At 40.0% G+C, this 21,480-nt stretch overlaps 1 long non-coding RNA gene across 2 annotated transcripts; it reads right to left on the reverse strand.

Moving 5' to 3' along the window:
• Positions 1–410: 410 nt before the first annotated feature.
• Positions 411–21,375, reverse strand: LOC148223846 (uncharacterized). 2 transcript variants are annotated; one of them, XR_015802988.1, is made up of 4 exons: positions 9,765–21,375; positions 4,166–4,243; positions 2,324–2,403; positions 411–1,862 (listed from the first exon to the last, which is right to left on the reverse strand). It is a non-coding gene; the product is annotated as an uncharacterized LOC148223846 (long non-coding RNA). The 2 variants fall into 2 exon arrangements; XR_015802987.1 differs by having other exon boundaries at positions 411–2,403.
• Between the last annotated feature and the right edge of the window lie 105 nt (positions 21,376–21,480).

The following is a 21,480-nucleotide window of genomic DNA, read 5'->3' on the forward strand; positions in this document are numbered from 1 at the left end:
AATCAGCCTGTCTTGATTTTTTTTTACTAAACAAACCAATAATAATTTACAGGTATTAGAAAATGCTGTCAAATTCTTCCCTCTTGCTCAGTAAATTTATCTGTCAGTATATATTCTTAGCAATATCCTGTAATATTCCCACAGAGATTGGTCCCACTCAAAACTTTTAAAACAACATTCAAAACTTCAGCTGCAGCAATAGATGCAGAGACAACCCAACATATCAAAGAATTTAAGATTATAAGAATATTTAGCTGCTGCTGCTGCTCTGTAGGAAGTTTTCTTGATGTGGATTTCTTAAAAATATCAGGGACAACAAAAAAAAATAAAAATAAAAGAACGAGTGATGTGTGTAGGAGAATGATGGACACAAGACATTAATTCTTGGAATCTGTGAGCTGTAGTGTACAAAATGAAGCCCAGAGACATATGTTTGGGAAGTGTTAAATAACACCAACTCTCCTTTCCAGCAGGCACAAACCACCCAGCTAGATTGGGAGATGTCATTAAATGAAAAGAAAATAATAGAATTATCAACTATCAACTTTATTTTTCCCCAAAGGACAATACCATTTCTCTCAGCAGATACAGATGTGCATAACTATGGCCTAATATTAAAGCTTTACAGGTTATAAACTCAGAAGACACCAACATGTTCACTTCATTTGAACTTGGTGCAGTTCATGCACTTTCACAGAGCACTTCTTGCATCAAGCCTGTAAATTTTGACAGCATTAGGTCTCTTCCAGAAAAAACATCCTCAACGACTTGGAAGGATGGGGAATCAATAAACTGCTTTAGTAATTTGTTACACACAACCCCATGGCTTGTGTTTCATTTCCAAAATGATTTAAGTGATTTTGTCCATTGGCCTTTGCCATGCTTCTGTCAGCCAGATTAAAGAGCTTTCCATTATGAGAAGTCTTCTCTCCACGTCCCTACTTACAGATTAGAAGGTGACTTAATCATAATCTTTCCTCAGATAAACTAAACAAATCAATATTGTTTAGTCTTTGGCTGTAAAGAAGGCTTTCCAGACTTCTATAAATCCAAACATTCTTTTGGACTCATTACTTTGCAAGGCGTGGTTTCATATCTGAAATATCTGACATATTTTTTGCTCGTATTTGTATGATTTTCCCTGGCTTTATTGAAGTTTCTGTAGCTTAAATTCAGGCCACCTCACCAAAGGGTTCAGAACATTCTGTGAAATCAGTCTTTTATTGCTATTATTTTTACCACTGAAAGTTCTTGTTGATAAATGATGTAGGGGTGCTGTCTGATCACTTACCCCATTTATAATCTAGATATTATTTAGGTTTTACAGAGTTCTGATGGATCCTGTTCACAGTTTGTTTACAGACTCCTCTCAGAAAACCACTAAAATAGCTTTCCTCTATGATCTTAGACATTTTTTCCACTAGATGATTCTGTAATTTATTTTTATCAGAGTTTCACATGCTGCTTCAGTTTTTAACTTCTGGATGGCTTTTTGATAGACAACATCTGATGACAAAGCTTGGAAAACATTATCACTTGATTGATTAATTGATTTATTTGCTTTTAACCAAATGGGTTTGGGGGTCTTGGTCTGGCTTTACTGAGACAATATTTTCCTCTGAAATTCGCCAAAATAAGTCATAGAGTTTCCATCCTGATTGGTGCAAGGCTGCAAATACCACGGGCTACTTTATTTATTTGCACTTACAAGAGGTTCTAACAGTATTTGTGACAGCTTGTGGGCTTGCTTCACATAATTTCTAAAACATTTCCAAATTTACATCATATGGCAGAGTACCAGGGATATTTTCACGTGCTTATTCTGCAAATGTACACCAGGAAAGTCTTCTGTATCTCTGAGCCTACAGGGGACAATATAGGGAAGAGTCTCATTATATTGCCAAATATATGTATATATAAAATTTTAAACTTCTCATTTACATGTGTTTCAACAGTCTTACAGAAGGTGGTAGCAGCTACCCTAAAGAAAGCTTTGAGCCTCTTGCATGACTTCCTTTTCCAGGAAATACATGTCTTTTTTTTTTTCAGCTGGAGACCTCTTTGCTCTTTAATCCTATACGGGTTTTATAGAAGAAGCATTTGAATCACTCTTTTCAAGTGAAAATATGTTAAGGAATAAGAACATTTCATGTGTTGTTCATGTGTTTACGACCAAAAAGTCAAATTTAAATCAGAATCTCAGCACCATAATCTTTTAGCAAATGTTACCAGCTGTTCAGCTCCACACTTTCTTCCTTCTTGAAGCAAGTAGGAAAGTGAAAATCCATCATATCAGTCAGCTAGAGGTTCTTAGTCCCTTTACCTTGACAGATGATACATCAGAGTGCCTGTCTTTCTGGAAATTTTAGTTTTAATGGGCTGGGATCCATCTTCCTGCAGATACTAAAATAAAAATATGCATCAAGTCATTTAGATGACTTAAGCCTATATATATAGGCTCACTTTTAGATGTTCTTCTGAGAAATAGGAGTTAATTTTTCTTCTATATCTATTTATTATGTCACAGTATATTTTTCTTCATTGGAATGGCCAATGAAAGCAGCATGGCTGCTCTGCTATTATGATATCCTTCCAAATGCTAACAAGTGTGAGATTATTTAAAAGGGAAAAAAAAAGTAGAGATGTATGATAGGCAGAAAAATTCATCTCAGTGAAATTCTGAGAAATTTGCTAACAGAATTAATGAAGAAAGGAAAAAAAAACAATCATGAAAGGGCAATAGGAAAAAACACCCCACCCACCAGGGAAAATATTTTCTAAGTATTACAGTCAATTGGATATCAGGAAAATTCCTTCTTCAGACACATATAATTCTTTATTACATATAAGCCTAAATTACATGTATAAAATAGAAATATATTGTTTCCTGTCTGGAAACAATAATACCTACTCTGCATTCTTCCCTCATAGCTGTGCAGAGCCCTGCATGACATAGTGTGGATGCTAAACATCCTGTTAGATGATACTGTAATAAAGCTCAATATACAAATTTACTTCAATAAAGACAAACAAATTATCCAGGGGTGAGCGTGGCTTTTGAACACTATAATCTTTGTCCACGCAGCAGCAAAACAATTTAACTCTGAACATTTGAAACCTGGGAAGTAAAACAGCTTCTTTTTCCACATAGATGTGACCCTGGTGGCAATGGGAAATAACAGATAGATTACACTGTAGATTTCAGGTAGCACAGAAACAGCTCTGGAAATAAGGATTTTAAACATTTCTTCCCTCTGGCAAATAAGAACTACTGTGAAAAGTGAGCTGAGACCTTGTGCCTCATGTACCACCCTGGGTGGCCTAATGCCACTGGGGCTTTTGACAGCAAAACTGGATGAAAAAATGAGGAAAACAACTGAGGCACGTTTATATCCATGACCTTTTGTATTCTTCTCCTATGGAATCATTAAGGCTGGAAAAACCCTCTAAGATCATCGAGTCCACCCCATAACCCAGCACTGCCAAGGCCACCACTGCCCCATGTCCCCAAGTGCCACATCCACATGGATTTTAAATCCCTCCAGGGATGGGAACTCCAGCACTGCCCTGGGCAGCTGTGCCAGGGCTGGAAAACCCTTTAGGTGAAGAAATTTCCCCCAATATCCAATCTGAACCTGCTGGCACAATCTGAGGCCGTTTCCTCTTGTCCTGTCACTCGCTGGTTTTGAGAAGAGCCCAAGCCCCAAACTTGGGGAAAATTTCCCAGATCTGGATGGCTCAGCTGGAGCCTCCAGTGCACCTCCAGCACAGAGGGGCTCCCTGGCTTTGTGCTCACACCCCAGCACCTCCCAGATCCAGATTTTGGATCCATTAACCCATTAGGACTCTGACCTTTCCCAGCACCTCCCAGATCCAGATTTTGGATCCATTAACCCATTAGGACCCCGACCTTTCCCAGCATTCTCAAACTTTTTCTGTCCAGCTGTCCATTCATCCTGGATCTCCACAGTGTCCCTTGGACTGCTCTTCAAACATAGAAGTATCATATTAAAATCCAAACATCTGTTACCTAATCTTTCTTTAAATCCTGGTTTACAGCTCATTTTTCTCATGCAACCTACTCACGTTTTCCATTTGCTACTTGTTTACTTCCAATCTCTACCCTGCATTAACAGCAACAAAAATACTAGAAATGCCTAATTACCTCATTTCATTTTTGTTATTGTCCATGGACTGAAATATTTTCTTCTGATAATTCATTTTACTTTAATTTCTAGTCAGCCTGGCAAAAAATGAAAAGAAAGATTAAATTATTTTGACTTGAAAGAGTATTTGTTTGACCTTAAACAAAGTAATTCAAATTCTTTCTTAAACTCTGTTTTTTACTATAAAGAAACTGACTTTTTAAACACTACTTTTAGTTTTAAATTATCCTTTTCAGCTTTTTTTTTTTTTTAAACATTATGCACATATTTTGTTTGGTATAATTCAGCATTTTTATTTCATCAAAAAGATTTGATAGAGAAGTTTCCCATACTCAGAGACATAAATGGACCACAAAATGTTTTAATACTTTACTATGTTCATTTATGTGCAAATTCAGACTTAGTGTCCAATTTCATGTGTTTTTGTCTTAATCTTCAAAGTTTGCTGGGCATTGATGCCTCCATTTAGTGTTTGTGCAACACCTGCCACAAAAATGTTCGGACTTGAGCGTGGATTTTTTATTCATAGTCCAAAACAAAAGCCAGGAAAGGATGGAAATTGTCTACTTTTCCTGTCCTTTCCAGAATTATACTTGGGTCAGGTATCTCAACAAATATGCTGAGCAGAAATATTCACATGAATAAAAACCTTATTTATACAGCCAAGAGGGAGCACTTAAGGGTTGTTTAATGTCTAAGTACAAAACTATTAACAAGAACATAAATTTTGCCAAGAATGTTGGCAAGAGATGATGTATTCCTTCAAGGATTTATCTGTACCCATTAGTTTAGGCCTTTAGCAAGAGGCTAAACATCAGAAAATTTAGTTAAGGTGTCAGTTTGAGGGCCTGAAAAATGTTGGAGAGGGTTTGGACAGGAAAAATCATCTTTTGGTATGTTTGGTGTGTTTTAAATAGCTCCCAAACCCTCTGGGCCATCAGTATGCAATTACTTGAGGAATATTGAGCTGATTGCAGGTGGCTGCTGTTGGGAGATGAGGGTGGGAGAGAAAATCAAATACAACTGCTTCTAGATGTGCCACCAGAACAGGCAACTACAAAGGGCCTCCTAATTTTGTGAGTTTTCAGCCTTACCCACAAAATAACAATAATAACAATAACAATGATCCTGAATTTTAAGCTATGATGGAATCAAAGAATGGTTTAGGTTGGAAGGGAACTTAAAGATCAACTCATTCCACCCCCTGCCATGGGCAGGGACACCTTCCAATATCCCAGCTTGCTCCAAGCCCTGTCCAGCCTGGCCTTGGACACTTCCAGGGGTGTTTGGGTTTTTCATGCCATCAGAACCAAATTATTTAAGAAACAGAAGATAATGGCACAGCATTAGCTGTGTCTCCAATGCTCCTCAACTGAATTATGTGACAACTTTTGGAGATTCAGGACTTCCAGCTGTATGGAAATGTCTCATTCAGTGGCAGAAATGCTGGTGGGGAGAAATGATCTCAAATTTCTGGCCTATTTTAAACTGGGATCTGCAGTGTCCTTTTCTGGTAGCACAGAAAGGACAGCGAGTTTTAGTATATCCTTAGGATATCATATAAAATAACTGCACTGATTATTCCTAGCTGAATTATGAAATGATCCAGTCCATTTAAAAAATATTTTTATTATCCCTTCCCCCTCTGATCCTGCAGCACTTTGCAGGTTTGGGACTATAATCAGCAATTCTGTGTGAAAACTTATCACCCGATTAAACACTGTAGGTTCAAGTTGATAGGAAGAATTGCCTAAAAATAAGCAATCAATTTTGAGCCAAGGGTACTTTTAAAACAACTACTTAAAAAGGATAGGGTAATGTAATTAGTCAGGTAGGTAATTAGAAATATTTTGGTGATGGCTTGAGTGAATGACATTTCTTGCTTAGCCGTGCATTTTGGAAATGTTACAGCCTGATTCAAGTCCTCAAAGTAACTTCTTGCTTGAACTTTGAACACGGTGGAAAAAAAGCTGGAAAACTGCTTTGAGGGGATGCTCTTCTGGGGCTCCCCAAAATGCCTTTGCTACAACCTTGCCCCTGTGTCATGGTCTTTATTCAGATTGAAAGGGAATTTCAAGCAACAGTTTCATGTTAGATTGAGCAAAGACCAATCCGACTTTGGATCTTGAAGAGATTTAAGGAAGCAGCATCTGGAGACACCATTAGTGTGTCCTTGGGCTAGGGCTGACTTTTGGCTCATGTTCAAAGATTTGGCTGTGGGAGAACTTAAAGTGACACAGGGCAGGGATGGATGGGATATGGGGAAGAAACTTTTGGCTGTGAGGGTGGAGAGGCCCTGGCACAGGGTGCCCAGAGAAGCTGTGGCTGCCCCTGGATCCCTGGAAGTGTTGGATGGGGCTTGGAGTAACCTGGGACAGTGGAAGGTGTTGGGGATTGGATTTAGCTGGTCTTTATGGTCCCTTCCAACCCAAACCATTCCACAATTCTATGACAGTTTAAAATTCAGGATCATTGTTATTTTGTGGATGAGACTGAAAACTCCCAAAATTGGATGGCACTTTGTAGTTGCCTGTTCTAGTGAGGGTTTTGTGGGCAGATGTTATCCTCTAATTGCTTTGGTAGAAACACAGTGAAGAAAGGTGTTTTTTGAAGGGTTAATAAACACGAACAGAGCAATATGAAATGGATCAGGATAGAAAAGATTCATTGAGAGTCAGTGTTATGGATTGTTCTGCAGGAACTTTAGGAAGGCAAAACAGTTTGGAATTGAAGCTGGGACTAGAGCTCTAAGAACAGTCTTGAGTTGGGCATGTAAAATCCTAAGTCTTTTAGATGTAGGATCTGAATCTGCATTTATATCTTTAATTACATTATTTTCTGTTTAAAATGAAACATATTTCCTTGGTATATTTGAAAGCTCTTCATTGTAGGAGAACAACTGATATTTCTAATGACAGCTGTTCAGAAACAGCCTCATACACACAAAAAAGCTGTACATAAATTTGCTTCTGTGTACTCAAAAGAAAAATTTAATATTTTCAAGGCTGTTCTTTTTTTCTCCTCTGTAAAAGCTGAAGGGTTAAGCCTTTCTGTAATTTGCCAAATCAAATGTTCTTGCACATAATCAGTGATGGATGGAATGTACAGATGTTTTATCATTTAATAGTGAACAAACCCCTCCAGAGTTTCTCCAGACCTCCTTATCTGTTATGTAGTACCTGTTTAAAACTATGAATGATTTTTTTTTCTGTATTAAATCCTTTTTGTAGAGTGACTTTCTTTAACAGAACAGCATTGATTATTTTCCTGTTAAAAAGAAAAAAAAATAATGCCTGGTCTTCTGGGTTTGGGATTTTTTTTTTTTTTTTTTTACTGTTTAGAGGGGGTGTGGAGTCTGGTGAAGTATTTTGGGATGAGCCTATCTTTCACTGAAGGTGGTATCAGTTAAAATTCCTTCTCTCTGCCCAGCCTTGTATTTCTGGTGGCTCAGCTGAGCCCAGGGAAGGATTAAAGATGTGTATTATGGCAATGCTTGGCACAGGGCAGTGAGTCCCCAGCTCAGATGACACTGCAGCCACTGTGGGAGAGGGACTGGTGAACCACCAGTGCCTCAGAGGAAAGCTTTGCTTTGCACCCTGTGACTTGTTTTTCTTGCTTGTGACATGGTGCAGGCTTTTGTTTAAAATGTGCATAATTTTGTAGCTACAGTAGTTACAGACTTTAATCAGCAGTAAAGATAAAACAGTATCGCTTTTGTTCCCTTGCTAAAGCTCTTTTCATTTTTTTTTTTTTCATGTGGTGTCACTGGCTGCTCCACAGCCACATTTATCCTGGATGTTTTGGCCAGCCCAGCCAGTCCACGAACAAGAACATTCCTCTTCTTTTTTCCTCCCACAGCAAACATTTTCCACACATTTTCCCTCCCAAGTTTATGGACCATGATCAGTCTGGGAGTAACATCCATCCTTGCTCATCCCACAGCTGTGCATGACCCCCAAAAAATGCCAGAACACAATTTCCCCACCATTCCATAACCCTCCCAATTTGCTGATGGACCTGATTTGGCTAAAAAGTCCCAAATGTGAATGGTGGAGGAGGAGGTCAGTTTGATCCCTAAGGAGATAGTCCTGACAAAATCAGATAGGAGGATTTCTTTTCCTTTCACAGAAGCAGATAAGCAGACCAGAACCAGCAAGTGCCAGATATAAATCTTATTTGAATGGAATAACAAAGCTCTCTCCCATCTGATGATTAGGCCTTTCATTTCTTATTGGTAAAAAAGAAATACACTTTTATTGACAGAAGTAAAAAAGCTCTTAAGACAGTTCATCAGTTGTGTAGCACTTGGATTAAGATGGGAAAACTTAAATGTAAACCACACAATTTAAATTTCTCATCAGACATTAAGAGCAACGTGCTTCCTTCTTTCCCCTTTGTGTCTGACCCTTTTTGTTGTTAATTTTTTACTATATTGGGGATTATGGAAAAAAACTGAGACAGTGGACTCTGGTTGCACTGTGCTGTTTAGGGATAGTTTTGTGCTCTCCTCATAGCAAGGGACAGGAAAGAACCTGACATTTACCTCTGCTGTTTGCCAGGAGCCAGCTGGTGTGACAGCATATGTGTATTAGCAGGACAACTGGCAAAGCCAAGCTTTGTGTAGCATGTGCTCATTTCTTGCAGGGAGGGGGTCAAAAGCCTGGCACAATAAAAGCTGGAGATACTTTAAGATTTTGAGGAGAATGTATAGAAAATATAGGACAGAAATCCACAGGAAGTTAAGTCTTTTAATGCTATTCATAAAGGAGCTTATTCTGTGCATAACTGAATATGGAGGTCCATTAAAATGAGCTTTCCCAGAAAAGCTGCAATACCTTGACTGTTTCAGTCTCTCATACTTAAATAATTTTGAGTCGATTTTTGTTAGTACTGAAAAGTCTGTGCCTGAAAGGTTTTTCTTCCCTCTCTTTAAATTTGTGGTGCAAAAATGGATGTGTCTTATTCTCATTAGTATAGGGTTTTGTCTGGGAAAGGGTGTTTGACCTTACAGGACCAAGATGAATTTGGCAAGAGAAGAAGTCATAAAGAATTTGGGTGCCTTAAGCTGATAGCTGACTGTAAGTCAGAGTTCCTAACAGAGGGATATTGTTATAGACTAACTTAGAGGAGTGGAAACTAGGAACCTAATTTTATTGCATTGGCTGGAACCTTCCTGTTCACTGAGCAGAAGGAGAGGGTAAGCAGTGCCCAGACCTCCTGTCTGGCACGAGAAGTGAAGAGCCTGGAAACCATTTATTGCTTGAAACTGTAGTCTGCTGGTCTGCAGTTCACTTCTCCCTTTAGCACTGGAAGATGGCATCTCTAATTTCCATTTTACTGACAGTGAAGTGGTTCTAGGATGAAATGTAAAGGCACAGAAGGCACATCTGAGCCAGCATGCAGGAGGTCTGTGTGACAGCCAGAGCCAGCACCTCCTCTGCTGTGCTGCAGTCCCACATCTAAGCACACATAATTTTCCAAGTCTCTATCATTATGGCCATTTACTTCAGCAATTTAGATTGACTCATTAAAATGCTTCCCCTTCCTCTTCCCAGATGAGGCACGTTTAATGGGTGAATTCCATAACCTCACACCTACCAGGACTGCTCTGAACCTACATGAGGGGCAGTTCACCACATTTATCTAAGCATCCAAGTCTCATTTTGAAGATGCCAAGTCTTCTGTCAATTACTATTCTGGTCACTTTTGGAGTTTCATTACAATTTCTAATGATACAGTTTTCAGAGGGAATCTGGAGATAAAACACAGAAGAGATTAGGCAATTTTTCAAGAGATAACCACTGTCACCTTAGAGAGAAAAAAAGATTTAAAGTAAATGTCCTCAGTGTATTAGAATGTCTTGGAGTACCTGAATGTTTGCCTACTAAGAAAACACTCCTGAAACTTTGTGTTTTAAAATATCACAAAAAAGAAAAGTCCAAGAAGGGAGCTGTGAGATGCATAACAGGGTATTATTTAAGCTTATTTGCTCAATATCTTACTTTTACAGTTTCAACCTGTCCCTGATACCCATGCAGCTGTAACTCATCAAATTACCTTGTAATCTACAGCTTTATAATTCCCTGCAACTCATAACAGGAACAAGAATTAAGGTCTTAACTGAACAGGTGGAGGATCTTGGGGCCACTTTTGCTCACTCCTTCCCTTTCACCCCTGCTAATCCCATTAGGTGCTTTGTTATGTCACATTCAGAGCATGTTATTCCTTTATTCTTACACCACCCTGTGTTGTGGGCAGTAACCTGGAGCCTCCCTCCTCTCACCTCCTCTTACTTTTTTAAAGGGAAACAGGGAGTTTTCATCAGGAGGCAAAACCAGGAGCCAGTACACATCATCATCATCATCATTGCACTTTTGCAGCAATGAAGACATTTCAAGATAATTTGTCATTAGTGTACACTAGACCACATCCTGTGGCTGTTGCTCTGGGTTTAGGCAGACCAAGGTCAAAGGATATCACAAAATAGAGATCTGGACCCTTTTGCTGTGTTAGCTCCTTCTGTACCGTTGGGATTTTCCTTTTAAGAGGGACCCACGTTGGAAATGCAGACTACGTAAGCCTTGACCCACTTTTGGGGAAAAGATGTTATTATAAATTACCTTAAAAGGCTCTCAAGATATTTTTGGCCACTCAATACATAATGAAAATATATATTCAATACTTTAATGCAGCATTTCTTAATATTCTAAATGGGTCAAGGCACCACACCCACACTGACTTTAGATAATGCTCATTTTTTTCTGCTTGTTTGCATGTCTTTTCTTTAAATCATTATTAAGATTTTATAAAGCATTTACAGTGTCAAATAAATCACAGGTTTGACCTACTCTGACAGTGTTTTACTGTTGGGTAAGTTGAGACATTATCAGTAAAAGAGTTGAGCACCTCTTGGGATGGGCCACTTACCTTCAGAAAATCAGACACTGAATGGTAAATTTTGCTTTTTTTTGTTTATTCTTTCCACATCTTCTGGAACATCTTTGTTTTGTCACTTGCTCTTATGATTTCTATGACTCTGCTCCCTCAAATGTGATCATACCTAGTGCAGCAGTTACACATATTCTTAGCACTCATGTCTTTTTTACTGGTACATTTACACCTGTTGAGCCTCGGAACAAGTTGTGTTACTCAAGCTGACTCCCAATTTTACACATATTTTCCATGTCTAGAACCCAGCTGATTGTCTGATGGCTCAGTGACAGCAGAACTCTCTGGATAAATAAGTGCACACAATCAGTCAGTATATGCCCAACACATGCTGACACTAAAGAGGAAAAAAAAAATCGAATAAAAAGCACCTGATAGACTGTTTTTCCACTCTCAGCACAAAGCAGTGCAATAACAGACACACCTAAATGTGTGCTCCAGCAAGTACCCTGTCCTCCAGCCAAACATCCTTTAAGAGAGTCAGGGCCCTCCCATAAAACACTTGTTTTCTCATCAGCTTTATATAAATAAGCAATTTCCCAGGAGCACTTTCCATTTGACTCCCTATTACTCCAAACTCTCCCAAAACCATACGCATTTATTACCTGCTAACGGGAAAAAAGCACTGAAGCATTAAATAAAAGTATAAAATATGTGTATCTTGGTCCTTCAAGTCAATTGCAAAAGTTGTATTAATGTCAGTGTGTGGAGGGGAGGAAAGAGTGACGCTAGCTAGAGCTTGAATATATAAAAAAACCAACAAACCAGCTTTTCTAAAATTTCATGATTAGAATCACTTTTCCTAGGGCTCTGTAACATCTCATCACAGTTCTATTGACCACCTTTCTCTTCCATTCCCAACTGCTTTATGTCTCTGAGACAGCTCCATGGCTTGGGGTAGAAAAGACCAAGAGAAAAATCTGTGTTCTATTTCTTTGAGCATAAAGCCTTTCACCATGTGCTGAAAAAACGTAGGTACCACTGGCTCCTGCAGTTCTTCATCTCCTTGATCTTAAATCAGCTCTTTTCCAGATGCTTTTTCAGAATATTCCACCCTCTGTTGCTTTTATTTCAGTGTGGTCTCTGCTTGTTTCTTTCTTTGGGATATTCCCTTTTCCTTCTTTCTCAGCAACTTCACATGACCAGAAAATAAACTGCCACTAATCAAATGATTTCAAGTTTCCTGACAAAATTCAGGTATTTATTTCTGCCATGTTGTACTTTTTGGATCACTTTGAGAGAGCACAGCACAAAGTAACACAGATGTCAGCTCCTCTGAGGAGATACCATCAGTTGATAATCTGTGATTAAACCCATGCTTAACTCATGTATAGGACACATCTGAGTTAATATAAGGGAAGAATAGATATGAATTTTAATTTAGGAAATCGCTTTAACTGTAATTCAGCAACTTTATTGCCTCACACAAATAAATTCTATCTTTGGCAACTCCTTCTCCAACTTAAACATCTTTTCTTCTGATGTAAAAAAATCCCAAATCTGAAAATACCCAGTCCTTTCAATACTTCTGAAGGAAAAGACTCAGCTGCCAACTTGGTAAATATCCCCCATAAAAAGACACTTTTTTCACTTACAGTGGTCCACCTGCAGAAAATGAAATGAGTTCCTTATGTGGGGTTTCATCAATGATGTCTGCATGATAAATCTGTGGTATTTTTATGTCTTTGCCTTTGAGATTTCACCTGATTCTTATTTACAAAGATTGCAATTCCCTGTACCCACTTAGATTTCACTTAGCATTTTACTACTGAAACAAACCCCCAAAACCAGTAACATTTTCTGGCAATGGCTTGTGTTTATTGACTTTCAGTACAGAAACCACTAGGAAAGGTTTCACCAATGTTAAATGTCGTTTATTTTTCAATCACTGTTATACAGAGTTGAAAATGAAGTCAATTAAACTAAGAATACTGTATCTAATGACATTACTTATTTATAAGACTAAAGCTATGTCCTTGTGGGTTTATGGTTATGCAGATCTAAGTTACAGCATTTGAAATAAGCCTTCATCTTGACTTTAGCAAATAAGAAATATTTTTAAAAAGCCTGGAAATTTTTTGTTTGGACAGAAATAGCTTCATTTTGACATATTTATAATACAAAACAAAGCTAAATGATTTGTAGGAACTGTCATAGCAACATGCTTTGCTTTAAATTGCCAAAATTCTGTTATAGAAATCACTGAGGTTTTATAAAATATTTTATGTAGTTTGCATGAAGAAATCATGAAGTGGAATGGATCCAAGTTTCCTGTCAGAGAAATTCCCCAGTTAGGACAGTGGCAGTTTATTCCCCCCCAACACATTGTTGCAAGTCCTGTGACCACTCCAGTTTGCTATGTGTCCCTTCAATATTTCTGAGCAGGTTGACCAATTTAATAAAAAAGTATTTTCTGTTTTTTTCTTTAGTTTTTGTTTTTTTGTTTTTTTTTTTAAGGGGCAGTTCATTCAGCTGTTATTCAAAAAGGAAGAATGATTTGAAAATGTCAGTATTCCTGCAGTGCCATTCCCACTTGAGGTGTAAGGCCTGTGAGCCCTTAGGTAACATTGGACCTGACTGACCAAGAGGTTCAAGCAATAAAGCTGCTTTATTCAACTGAACATTCACAGCATTTCTGATACTGAAATCAAGGTTTTTATCCAAATGTGGCACCCTTGTTTTACAGGGAGCATTCTTCTCACACTTCTCTCACAATTGTGAGGTCCATGTGGGTTTTTGGAATGTCGTTTTCCTGCTGTGTGGAATAATATCCATCTCCAGGCTCCAATGGATGAGCCTGCTGCTGGAAACTGCATAACCCTGGGATCATTCACCCACACAAACACAAAAAGGAATTATTTAATGAGGACTGGGCAAAGGGGTGTGAAATACTCCAGGCTTATTGCTCATGATCCATTAATATCATCAGAATTTAAAAAACTCCTGAATTTTATGTTGCTGTATTATTCTGCAGATGAGAAAAAACTTCTTAGTCGAAGCACATGACCTTTACCAGAAAAAAGGGTTTGACCTCTCTAAAAAAGTTAATTAACAAGGAAGACTAAATTAGGTCAAAATGTCTATTAAGATTCAAGAAAATTCCAGCTTACAACACACTGGCCACCACTAGTAGTAGCTCTTGTCATCAGATGTCTGTATTTTAGTTTTTTCTTGATTTTTCCCTCCTCTTTTACTTACAGAACCTGCTCCATTAGAAAAATTAGCTTTCTATCATTTTCATGACTCATCAAGGCCTGAAGGAAAAAACCAGAATCATCCACAGTCTTCTCATTTGTGACACAGACTGTTAACAACTTCATTAACTTTCTTCAGGCCATGTTTTAGCTCAAAGTCTCTTGTGCATTTTTACAGGAGTTACTGGAAAGACGCATTGTCTTGGGCTTCTGTCAAGAGAAGAAAAAAAGGAATTAGAAAATTTACATTCTTTAAGATGTAGGAAATAGTTCCTGTAAACATTTTTGTAAGTAAACAAATCTTGATCACTGATTTGTGCTCAAAAGATAGAAAATACATTTGGCTGCATTTCTTCTCGTTAGGAAACAATATACCACAACTATCTGCTTTAACCCTTGATTAAGCACAAAGAATCAATAATGTAGAGGAAACCAGAAACTATAAACAAGAAGTTTCCAAGCCCAAGTTTCTTTTCTATACCTAGTTACCCTTAGACTACCAACATGCAACGTTATATCAGATTATATCAGATAGAAATAATCCCTGTCATGTTCTGTCCTCTATAAACCTCATAAAAGCAACAGGAGTTTGTATAATATGGCCTGAGAAAGGATCAAAATTTAGCCCAGTACTCATGGAACTGAAGAACAGTACTGGGGTACTGAGGAATTCAGCAATTTTCACTGTGATGAGCAAGTATTGGACAGCTTTCCCTTCCCCATATATGTAGAGGGCACAACAGGACCTAATAATGGAAAAAGCAGAAGGTTTGAGGACAATAATTTCCCTGAAGTGAAGCAAATCCATTGGCTGTTTTCTTCCAGAGCAGAATACTTCCTAACCTGGATGTGCAGCCCTGGCAGCACAGAAACCCTTCTGCTCCTCACACTGACAATTCTGAAGTCAATCTTATTTTGTGACAGTTATTAAGATCTGGATATTAATCCTTCTCCCCACGCTTTTCTTTGACTGGGAAAAGCAAGGGATTCTAGGGACAGAGAAGTTCCAGAAGACAACTTTTAACTAATTCTGCAAAGGCATGAGCCAAAAATATACCCTGCAGTTCTTAATCTGTGCACCTTCTGCCTTGTTCCTCTGCCACCTCCTGTCCCTTTTCTCACCCACTCAGCCCAATTCCCTCCTCCTCCCTCCCCTTTCTCTGCCCCCTGGACAAGACTCCCTGAACACCAATTCCGTGCACAGATGAACCACGCTGAATTACAGCTTGCATCATTGTTTACCTCTGACAAGTTTGCTTAATTGAGATCCCCAGCAAGAAAAAAACTCTTCTGGTGTTGCGTGGGCTTCCCAGTCATGGACAGATTTCCTGTTGTTTTGATGCAGTGTGCAAACATAAGAAAATAGAACTTGTTTTCCAAGGAGCTAACAACATCAGCAGCACAAGGCATGAAGTGTTTACAAACAACAGATGGGAGACAAACGGCTCGAAGGTGGCGGTCAACATGGGAAGCAGCACTCCCTGCCTAAGAGCTGCTTGTCTGAACAAGAGGTTTGTAGGAAAGAAGAACTCCGAGGAGAGATAGAATATTATTTTTTTCTGATATTTGTACAGTTAAGAAAGCTTTGAGGTAGAGAAACTGAGGCAGCTTCAAAGTCAAGTCAGTTATTCAAGAAGGGTGGAGAAGATACATTTTCCTGAGTCTCAGTCTTTGAGACATTTCATGAATGTGAGAAAAAGAAGTTATGGCATTTGAACTGAATAGTCCAACATTTATATCACATTCTATGAATACATGCAAAACTTGTAAACCCTTCTTTATTCCCCTCCGAAATCCAGAGACCCAATGAATGCACTGCAAAGTGCCCTTCTTGCAATGAAAGGCTGAGAGATGATCTCCACAAACACACAACCCCCTGCTCTGACAATTGGTGGCATCAACTGAAGTTCAAAGGAAAATTTTAACAAAATTTAAAACCTGTTCCTATGGTTTTGAGAAGAAACTATTTAAGGAAAAGGCCTTTTAACAGCCTGCTGTGGTGGGCATTGATCTAGGTCCAACACCAGCAAAGAGCAGGTGTATTCTTTGTGTTTCTTTTGAATTTTTAAATTCAGCTTTCTGAAAGCAGTGAAGGTATCTGCCTCATCCTCTCTGGCATTAAAAGGTGGATAGACAGACCCCCTGTGGGTTTTTTTTTCCCAAACAAACTGCATCTGCTGCTTGCCTGAGGCAGGGTGAGTCCCTGGATGCTCTGCCTGGCAGGATCCTTGGAGGCAGAGAAAGGAGAGGCAGAGGGCAGGGCAGGCAGGGGCCTCTGTGCCACAACCCACCTTGCAAGTGACTCTCCATCAAATATCCTGCAGGATGGGGAGGCTTCACTGTGCTGCTCATGGAATACCCAGCACAGAAGTGTCTCACTGCACAGGAGAAGCAGGAAATATTTTTGACACATTTACTTCAGCAATACAGCACTCAAGTAAATGTGTCAAAAATGACACACCCAAACCAAAATACAGATACCCAAATGTGTTCAGTAGCAGGGAGTGATGGTAATCAACCCCTGGATATTTATGTGCCCTCAGTCAAGTCCAAAAGGAAATGTCTTATTATACAGGCACTGAAAGATCTTTTGAGAGTTGCTGACAACCTCCCTTCAGCACAGGTAGCCAAATATCTACATTAAAGCAACAAGTTGGTTTGTCTTTAAAGATCACTGGGCCTAAAAGAAGCTTAAAGTATTCCAAGTTCCACCTGCAGCTTTCAAAGTCTGCTTGAATTGCCTATGAGATAGATTCTCCTCAAATTCTCTCACTTAGATATTAAATTACTCTTTTCCTTAAAAAACCCCACTAGTCTTAGTTTCCCTATTCTCCAAAATTCTCTTTTTCACTAAAGCACAAATGCTGTACAAAGACAATCTGGCATTCAGGATTAGGTGGTGAAGAAAGCCCATTTAGACACAGAGGTATTGAGATAGTAACAGAAGATGTAAGAACTCAAAAAAGTTCATGTTCTTGAAGCAAACAATCAAACTGTTTTTCAGCAATAATCTCTCTCGATGTAGAAGAAAGTTCTACAACAGAAAAGATGAGTAAAAGGTGTGAAGGGTTTTCTTGTGTGTACACACACAATGCTGAGACTTTGTGCTGGGGAAAGGGGGGGTAATTCCTGCCGTGATATTCTCACAAGAACAAGATATAGAGATAAAAACACAGTCTGTAATACTTCAAGAAGCAGACTAAGCTATTGTAAGACTGAAAACATGTCAAATATTAAGTCTAACTGAAGAAGCTGGTATTGTACTGTACTTAGATGCAAGGAAAATACAAGAAAACAGAGGGGAAAAAAGAGATAAATTATATGACAGGTATTATAGCAAAAGCTGAATGTCCAGTCAAGCCAAATATGAGGGGAAAAGGGATAAATTGATTGCTACATTAAAAAAATAAAAAAAAGCCAAAAAGCTAGAATTAGCATGAAGAAATAATATTGTGATTATATTTATAAACATGCTCAGTTTAATTTTAGATCTATCTTCAATGTAAATTCTTCTGGTATGCTGGAAAAGACAGAAGTTTTAGACTGTTATCCCCATTACCAAAGTAACTTTGTCAGAAAACACGTCACATGTAATTTTTTGGAGAAAATCTGTATTTGCTGGATTTTAATGGTATGCAGGAGAAAATTATTTACACTATACTACATCATGTCAAGGTCCCTCCTTTCTAATATTGTTATTAAAGAAAAAAAAAATTCAAAAGATGATTCAGAAAGTCAAGTTCAGATCTATGTGTGCATCAACAAACTATAGATTAACCAGGACTGCTGTGTGCTGAAATTTGCAGTGGGATACCCTTGGAACCAACAATCTGCCTGTAAAGCCACAATTCCCAATGTAGAGTTCCTTGAGCAGAGAAACTTAATCCCCCCTTGATTTCTTTTCCTTGTTATCCCAGGGACCACACAGTTTTGAGTTCTTCCAAGAGGAATGCACTCAGAGACCCTAAATGCTCATCCTGCCACGTGAATCCTATGAACTGTCCCCAGAGCTCACAAGTCACCATGAATTCTCCTGTGCCTCCTCCCTCTAGGTGGTCACCGTGTCTTTACAGAGCCAGGTCCTGCACTGGTGTCTTTCAACAATGACCCCACTCCTTCCCTGATGGCCTTTTCCATAGTTAAGGACTGCTCCACCTGTATGAGGTGAATGGGCACAGTCAGAGGGCTCATCTTGCACAAAATCCACTTAATAACTGGGTTCTAGATCATGACAGACAGTTCCACAGTTGACACAGAACTAAAGAAACCCAACAAAAAGCATCCATGCATATTTCCCTTAAGCAGAACAGTCCTTTTGTCTGCCTTGCTAATCCAAGTGCCCAATATTTGGTGATGGTTTAGTGATGCTTCTTCTCTCTCCATAGCTGGATGTTGGCAGTGGGGGATCTCATGGAGTCAAAAGCATTTGTTTGGAGCTGTCACTTGGCCTCCCTTGGCTGCTGTGAGCTACATTCACTCACTGAGCAGCTTAGCAGCTTATCTCAGTTTTTAGTAAACAATGGTAAAAAATTCAGTTTTCTTCCTTTTCTTCGAGACAGTGATAAAAATCAGGGTGATTTCAAAAATCAGTTAATAACCGGAAGGAAGGAAGGAAGGAAGGAAGGAAAGAAAGAAAGAAAGAAAGAAAGAAAGAAAGAAAGAAAGAAAGAAAGAAAGAAAGAAAGAAAGAAAGAAAGAAAGAAAGAAATGGCAGAGCCTCTTTCAGGACCATGAGAAAGTAAGTTCATACAGCTCATCAGATTTCTTCACGGCATTCTGGGAGATCTCTTAGCAACAGTCCAGCAATCCATGTCTTCTGTCTCAGATAAAAGTGACCTAGACTAGGTAAATAATCTCGTTTATTTCTGAAATTGACACGCGCTAAATAGAAACATACAAAACCAGCTGAATGAGTCCTTAGGTTCAAATTTACAAGAGATGTATTTAAAGCCTTGCTACTGGTGAAGGGGAGAAATACTATTTTTCATTATCAAGCTTATTTATTATTTGTGATCTTACACGTACACTATAGCCCATGCTCATTTCACTCAGATGCCTGGAGGAACATTTAGCTGACATTCAATTAGCAAAGTAATGCAGGGTGATAAAGCAGTAGGTAATTTACCATGTTCTGTTTGGGAGTATTCCTTATTGCCATTAATATTCACAATATCAGTTGTGAATATTTGCAGCCAGTTCCAAAGGAAAGCATTGCCCTTACCTAGAAGAACCAGCAATCCAAAACATTTGGATTACAAAAATATAGGCAAGAAACAGAAGGTCTGTAGTGACAGTTTCCTCACATCACATGGCTCCATTTAACAGGACGGGAAGGACAATAACAGTATCTAGAAAAGGAACTTGGTGCCACCTGGGAGCCCATTAAAGACACAAACTAAATCCCCAGTTTGCCTTGCACCAAGAATCTATCTCATCATACCATCAAACCAAGAATTTATCTCATCATAAAGGGGAGATCAGACTAGCATGGTCTCTGTTCATACCTGACACTGTGAAGTTAAAATAATTCAAAGTATTTCTGTACACTACTCACTGTGACTACTTCCAGCTACATGGCTGCACCAAGCATGTGCCATGAAGCATCTGGTCACATTTAAATTCATATTTAAATGAGTTCTTGCCCAAGATTTTTTTTTTTCCCAGCTTCAATCTCTGAGAGAAGGTTCCTATGCAGCTCTGCTCCTCACTTATTCACTGTAAGCACGAATATAGGTCCTGACTATATTTTTATATGGGAAGAGAAGAAAACGACTGGAAACTGCTGCCTCTACTTGAGGCCTAACAGGCACCTGCACCACTAACATCATTCCCATACAGGCTGAGGCAGGGAAATTGTTTTGGCAAGATCCCTGCAAGCCTAAAACTGTCAAGCAAAGGTAAAAGCGTGGGAGGACTCCTCCTCCTCCCCTCCTTGTTGCCTGTGAGTTTACGTAGAAGCCAGGGAAGCAGATGGATGCCACAAGGGGTGCAAAGGATGCCTGGAACAACAGCACTGTCAGTGGGATTCGCACTGCATGGGAATGGCAAAATCCCTTCGCGACACCCACGCTCCAAGGGATCCTCCACCACTGGGGGTTTCGGGACCTCGGGCTCAGCGGTTTTGGACGAGGATGTCCAAAAGAGACAGCAGAAACTACCAGCACAGCAAAAAATAAAAATTGTTGGTAAGATGAGCAATACAGTTGAAATAAGGGCTTTGCAGAGAGGATCAAACCCTGGTATTTGGCACACAGAATGAGCAAATCACAGAATCAGTAAGGTTGAGATTATCGAGTCCAACACCACTGAGGGCCACATCCAGTTTTTCCTTAAACACCTCCGGGCATGGTGACTCCACCACCTCCCTGGACAGCCCACCCCAAGTCTAATCACCCTTTCTATGAAGAAATCCCTCCTAATGTCCAACCTGAACCTCCTCCGGCACAGCTTTGGGCTGTGACCTGTCATCCTGGCGCTGACTCCCCGGCAGCGGAGCCCGACCCCCACCTGGCTGCATCCTCCTGTCAGGTAGGGCTGCCGAACACCCAAGGAAGAAAGACACACACATGCTTTTGTAGTTTAAGAGAACAGGAGAACTGAGGCTCTTGCAATCAGTGCTGACGGTACATCCACAACCCACGGATCCCATCCATGCGAAGCACACGAGGCAGCCCCACAGAACGCACCCAGAGAGCGCCTCAGGCTCCCGGCTCCATCCCTGCTGCCACCGCTCCCAGCGCTGTCCCCGGCTGTGCTGGGAGAGCCCCACTGCCTTCAGGGCATCACGGAATGGTTTGGCCTGGAAGGGCACCCCGAAGCCCCTCTGGTCCCTGGGCAGCGACGCCTCCCGTCATCCCAGGTCGCTCCAAGCCCGCCCAACCCGGCCTTGGGATGGGGCAACCACAGCTTCCCTGGGCAACCTGTGCCAGGGCCTCACCGTCATCACAGGGAGGAATTTCTCCCTATAATCGAATCCAAACCCGCTCTCTTTCAACGTGAGCCCATTCCCTCGGTGCTGTCACAACCCGCTCTCGTAAACATCCTCTCCATCACTCCCGTGCCGCCTCCCCGCCTCCCGCTCCGCACCGCCCGCGCCGCGGCCGCGTCCCCCGCTCCCGCAGCGCCCGTGCCCCGCTCTCAGCCCCGCACCTGCCGCAGCCGAGCCCGCTCCA

The sequence above is a fragment of the Sturnus vulgaris genome, chromosome 4 (genome assembly GCF_052056855.1).
Source record: "Sturnus vulgaris isolate bStuVul1 chromosome 4, bStuVul1.hap1, whole genome shotgun sequence".
Classification (NCBI taxonomy): domain Eukaryota; kingdom Metazoa; phylum Chordata; class Aves; order Passeriformes; family Sturnidae; genus Sturnus; species Sturnus vulgaris.